This window comes from Heteronotia binoei, chromosome 15, assembly GCF_032191835.1.
Source record: "Heteronotia binoei isolate CCM8104 ecotype False Entrance Well chromosome 15, APGP_CSIRO_Hbin_v1, whole genome shotgun sequence".
Lineage (NCBI taxonomy): Eukaryota > Metazoa > Chordata > Lepidosauria > Squamata > Gekkonidae > Heteronotia > Heteronotia binoei.
Genome location: NC_083237.1, coordinates 66,588,141 through 66,594,407, shown reverse-complemented (window position 1 = coordinate 66,594,407; position 6,267 = coordinate 66,588,141).

The following is a 6,267-nucleotide window of genomic DNA, read 5'->3' as shown; positions in this document are numbered from 1 at the left end:
ACCCACCAGAACTGACCCAAGTTTTTAAAAAAATCCCCAAGCCAATGGGGGAGTAAAACCACAGTTAATATGCCTACCAGACTCGAGTTTTCTGCTGGTGCTAAAAAAAAAAAGATGAAAGAGTTCTATAAACAAGGTTAAAAGTCAGATACTCCTTGAATTCTGTCTAGAAAGGAGCAAGCGGTCCATCCAGCGAAGTGAAATGTGTAGTTAACACAGGACATGTATGAACCATTTCCAAGGACAGCCCTGCATATATTGTGTTACAGTAGTCTAGCCTGGAGGTGTCAACAGCTTGGATTGCTGTGGGTCCACCTTGCTTTCCAAAGAAAGGCTGAGGCTGATCAGTGGTACTACAAACTGTAATTGCTGTTCGGATCTTCATCTATAGCTTCTCAGGTTGCATGCATACTTCTTGGGGGAGGACTACCCCATTCATGAGAAGGAAGTAAAGAGGCTTTGTACTCTTTACCTTCTTCCCACAAAACTCTCAGCGTTTTGATTTCAGCAGGAGAAGGGAAAGAGGTTTTTCACTGAACATGAGACAGTAGTGTGATGCAGTGGCTAAAAAGGCAAATTCAATTTTGGGCTGTATCAACAGAAGCTTAGTGTCCAGATCAAGTGAAGTGATGGTATCACTTTACTCTGCTGTGGTAAGACCTCACCTGGAGCATTGTGTTCAGTTTGGGACACCACAATTTCAGAAGGATATAGACAAGCTGGAAAGGTTGAAGGAGGTGGGTATGTTTAGCCTGGAGAGGAGACAACTGAGGGGTGATATGATCACCCATCAAGTACTTGTCATATAGAGGATGGTGCAGAATTGTTAATTAAATCAAAAGAGCTTCTGGCTCAACATTAGGAAGAACTTCCTGACAGTCAGAGTTGTTCCTCAGTGGAACAGGCTTCCTCATGAGTGGTGGGCTCTCCTTTGGAGGTTGCAACTCATTACATTGTGTGCTTGTTTTGGTTTATGCTGCCCTAAATATGTGCTGTGACTCACAGTGGGTTTGAGTTTGTTACCACACACTTTTGATATTTGCTTTTCGTAAGTTTTCATAAGTTGATTATTCTATAAATTTATATACATGAGTTTGTACTACAGTGGACTTTGATTGCAGTATTATTTTGTTGTATATATTTAGCATGTTTTGATTACAGCAGGGGTGGCCAACGGCAGCTCTCCAGATGTTTTTTTGCCTACAACTCCCATCAGCCCCAGCCATCGGCCATGCTGGCTGGGGCTGATGGGAGTTGTAGGCAAAAACATCTGAAGAGCTACCGTTGGCCACCCCTGGACTACAGATTAGTTTTGATATTCCACTGATTCAGTGAATTAGGCAGATCATGAGAAGGAGAGTGGGAAGGGTTGCATCAGTGCTTAGTTCTTAGCTTCTTACATGCCCAGGGAAATGCTAATTGCCACTTTGGGGTCAGTCAGCAATTTTTCTCGAAGCCAGTTCGGTAAGGGATCCTGGAGGTTTTTGCCATCTTCTGGGCATGGAGCAGGGGTCAGGCATGTGTGTATGGCGGGGAGGAACTTGTGAAGTTCCTGCATTGTGTAGGGGGTTGGACTAGATGACGCTGGAGGCACTGCTGTCTGGCCTCAGCACCTTCCAGGGCGGCTTGCGCTTTCCTGAAGGAATTGATAATTTGAGTTTCAGAACCAGCAAAATAATGTCTTGGCCTTCCTGCTGAGCAGCTTTGATGCTTTGTTCTGAGTTTGCCAGTCTTTTCTCTCATCAGCACTGCTTCTGTGGAGTGTAGCATGCAAATATATAACAGAAGATACTTTTCCCAGTATGAAGGTAAAGGGAAAAGATTCACATGCTTAACTTAGATGTGTCAAAACTGCTCAAAGACCCTAGAACAGGGCCAAGAAACATTCCAGTGGGATCATCAGGCCTGAAAACAAAAACCGAAGTGAAGTGAAAAGACCACAACGTACAAAGAGTCTCAGTAGTTTTGCCAACAACCCGGAGGGGAAAAAATGACCTGCCCCCTTAATGGAAGCTTAAAGGGATGTTTTCCCTCTGAGGTGGAGGCCATCTCTGTGAGTGATTCCCATCCATCCTTCAGGGAGGCTGGAAAGACTTTTTTCCACTTCCTGTTGCCTTCAAAATGACCTTCCCTTCGGTACTTTTCCTGCCTCTACAGGGAGAGCAGCTTAGATCAGGCCTTGCCTTTATCTAACAAACTCTAGATTTTTCTTACATATTTTCCTTTATATACTTTAATTCCTTCACTGTTCTTCTGTATATTCTAACTCATTTTGGTGAAGACTAACAAATATGCTACATTTTCCCTCAGAGGAGAATGTCCCTTCATGTTCTGAGTTTCTTTTCTATACGTTACCACTTTTTCCTCTGCCTCCCTCCCTCCCTCTCTCTCTCTGACAGAGGATCAAGGCCTTTTCACACTTTCAAAGTGCTCCCACCCTAATATATTTCTCTCACCAAATGGCGGAGGCAGAACCCTCAGATGCTTTTCTGACTGATGAGGAGTCAAAGGCATCCGCTGCTGCGCTTGCCGCATGCTTTTCAGGCACGTGCTTTTCCTTCACAGCTTGTTTGTGCCGTCCATCTCGACGGAGCCAACGGTCAGTGACAGTGGCGGCCGAATGACAGGCCAAGAAGCAAGAAGCACTGCTTGCTGGTAGAGCGTACCAGTCCTTCAGGGCTGTTGATGGCTGGTGACGGCCATTCTGGAGCCTTGAAGTCCCCATCCACTCCATTCCCTCCACAACAACTGTCCCTGACGATGGATGACAGCGACAGATGTGCCTGTTCAGCATACCAGATGGGGCAGGGTCATCACAGATCCACCCTCCTTGGTGGTAAAGTACCCAATTCTGGGAGTTTCTTTATTCCCCCTGGGGTGATATGAACCTTCTGCAGAGACATGCAAGAGGGGATGGCTTCTTTCTGCCCTAAGGTGGCACTTATTTCACAGGGCTCCAGTCAACCTCCTCATACTTCTCAGCCCCTCTTGCCCTGGGCCACTGTCACCCATATAAAGAGATGCAGAAGCCCTGGAGCAGAACCTAGATTCTCTGAGCCTGATGGTCAGGAGGAGGGAGAATCCCTATCAAAGAAGAGGAGGAAGAAACCTGGGTGCCATTCTTAACACAGGCTATAGCAGCCCTTGATTTTCATGCTTACCCTTCATGATTTTATTAGGGTTTGTAGAATCTTTCAGGATCAAGTGCCGTGTTCTACTGGAGAAAGTTTTCCTTCCAGACGTTTTGTTCTCAGCTGCGGAGAACATCCTCAGTGGCGTTGCAGCTGGAGCAGGCGCTCTGACCTTCTTGGCTGCTGTGCATTGAGTGGGGCCAGGGCTGCTGGAGAGCTGCTATTTCTAGGCTGGAGGGGTGTGATGATTTTCATGCTTACCTTAAGGAGCTTAAGGCTTCTTGAAGAAAGGTTACAGCCATGGGTACTAATGAGTTTTTCCCTTTTGTAATGTGATTGAAAAGGTGTTTCCCTTACCTGAATATTTGAACGCCATCTCAGAGCGGAATGGGACTAACCTGACTCAAATGGGCAGTTTCCACATTTGTTGAAATCCTTTATGCTCTGTCTAATTATGCTGGCGAGTTATTGCAGGCCTCCCCAGTTGACGGCCCTTGGCAGCATTGCAGTTTTCTGGCTTGCTTCCTGAGGATAGTCAGAGCTTCCACTACAGCCTCCATCGTTTCCAGAGCAACAATTGTCTGAGTCCACAAGGTCATCCAGATCTTGTCAGAGAACAATCACCACCTTCTTGAAGGCACCAGCAGGGGGCTGAAGGTTGCCTTCTTTCTTGTTGATGCCACCTTAGCCTAACGTTCATTTCTAAGGTCATGATTTCCACCGCTGTGGCTAGGAGGTTGAGTGCTTGGCCCGCAGGTATGCTTCCCAAATCCACTGTATGAACATATGAAGCTGCCTTCTACTGAATCAGACACTTGGTCCATCAAAATCAGTATTGTCTTCTCAGACTGGCAGCGGCTCTCCAGGGTCTCAAACTGAGATTTTTCACGCCTATTTGCCTGGACCCTTTTTAGTTGGAGATGCCAGGGATTGAACCTGGGACCTTCTGCTTCCCAAGCAGATGCTCTACCACTGAGCTACCATCACTCCCCTTAGACATATGAACATATGAAGCTGCCTTATACTGAATCAGACACTTGGTCCATCAAAGTCAGTATTGTCTTCTCAGACTGGCAGCGGCTCTCCAGGGTCTCAAGCTGAGGTTTTTCACACCTATTTGCCTGGACCCTTTTTTGGAGATGCCGGGGATTGAACCTGGGACCTTCTGCTTCCCAAGCAGATGCTCTACCACTGAGCCACCGTCCCTCCCCAAATGTATCTGCCTATCCATTCCAGGGTGATCGTCTCCTTGATAACTGCCTTGGTAGGTTTCTGGTGAAGACGCATGATGAGAAACAGACCATGCCTCAGTAGATCTGTTGTTCTGATAGATTGGGAAATCACTCCTTCTGTACCCAGCACTCCTTGTACAGGCTTTGGTCTGTGCAAAAAAAAAAGGCAACATGAGTCCAATTCCAAGCAGGCGTGACTGTATGTCCTTTTGGATGGGAGTCAGGTTTTCACCCTTCTGGTCTGAAGGAATTCTCAAGCAGACTTGTGGACCTTAGATGTTATCGCTCATAGCTGCACCATAAAATCCACAAACTCCCATCAGAACGACTCATTCAGTTTCCAGTGTCCAAGGTCTACACCCAAAGAATAATCACTGAACAGGCCATACAGTATTTTGTCAACATGTGGGATATATGGGGGGGTTACTTTAATACCAGTGCAAGATTTATTAAGAATAGTGTGGGGGGGTCAATACTGGTTAGGTGTTAATCGTTTATATAGTATGTTGAAACAACAGAAATATTCAAGAATATTTAAGGGCGATACCCTGATGGAAGAACTGTATAGAACTAGGAAAGATGATAGAAAAGGATTAACAAGAAAGATATATAATATTATGAGGGGAAGTAAAAATCATATAAGTATAATACAGTCGAAGTGGGAGAAAGATGTGGAACTACTGGAACAGGAGATAAGGTAATGAGAAATAGTAAAGATATAAAAATTGGAAAAATTTAGAGAATTAGAAATGAAATTAATTTGGAAACGGTATAGAACACTGGCTCAATTAGCGTATATGATTAAGGGATTGAGATCCAGTTGCTGGCATTGCAAAAAAGGAGAAGAGACATTATGTGCATTATGGTGGGAGTGTTCAAGAGTGGCTGAATTCTGGCAGAAGATTTTGGGAAAAGTGCAAGAAGTGTGTAAAGTGAAACTTTCGGGAAAGGTGTTATTTATGGGAAAACCCTAAAGTGGATAAGCCTTTCCAGGAGATATTTAAAGCTATGATTTTGGCAGCCCAGGCTGTCATAGCTTTTGGTTGGAAAGATGCCACGAAATGGGCTTTGGATAAATGGAACGGTTATTTATACGAATGGATTCAGTCAGATATGCTATCAATACTAAAACGAAAGCACGGAGAGCATAAGATTGAAGAAATTAAGGAAAGGTGGTATAAATATATTGGATGGGTAAAACCAGGAGGGGCCAATAATGAAATAAGGCTCAGGCTCCAAAGGGTGTGCAGGTGGTTGCAAATATAAATGAGTTCTATTATGGTCAATTTGGGAGGGGGGTAATTGATGGATCTGTAAGATATTGTAGAAATGTAAGATGGAGAAATAACATGTGTTATAATACAAAATAAAAAAAAATATTTTTTAAAAATGTGGGTTATACAGCCCATTCCCCTGCCAGAGCAGGACCCGGGGGTGTATTCCATCTTATTCACAGCTTCCAAGAGGAATAGCGATTGGAGGGCCGGCTTGGATCACAAGCTTCAGAGCTTTCGCAGGGAATCTCTGAGGTTCATAACAGAGGCCCTTCAACCCCAGGCATTTTTTTTACTTAATAGTCCTGACAAATGCCTACCTACTCATCCCCATTAATCCTACTCACAGAATAATTCTCAGGTTTGCAGTGAATGGCCAATGTTTTCAATGCTGGGAATTTCCTTTTGGATTTCCCAAGGTCCCCTGGGCATGTGCCAAGATCTTGGGGAAACGCTGCAGTCCACCTCAGGCACCAGAGGATTTACGTCCATCCAGCTCTGAGCGTGCATGCTGCCTTCCGGACTTTGCCAAGACCTCCCAAGCCTCAGGAAGCCTCGGCCAAGTCGGGGGGGAGGGGGGCATGGCAGTGATGTCATTGGTGACATCATCAGGGCACGCACGATACACAG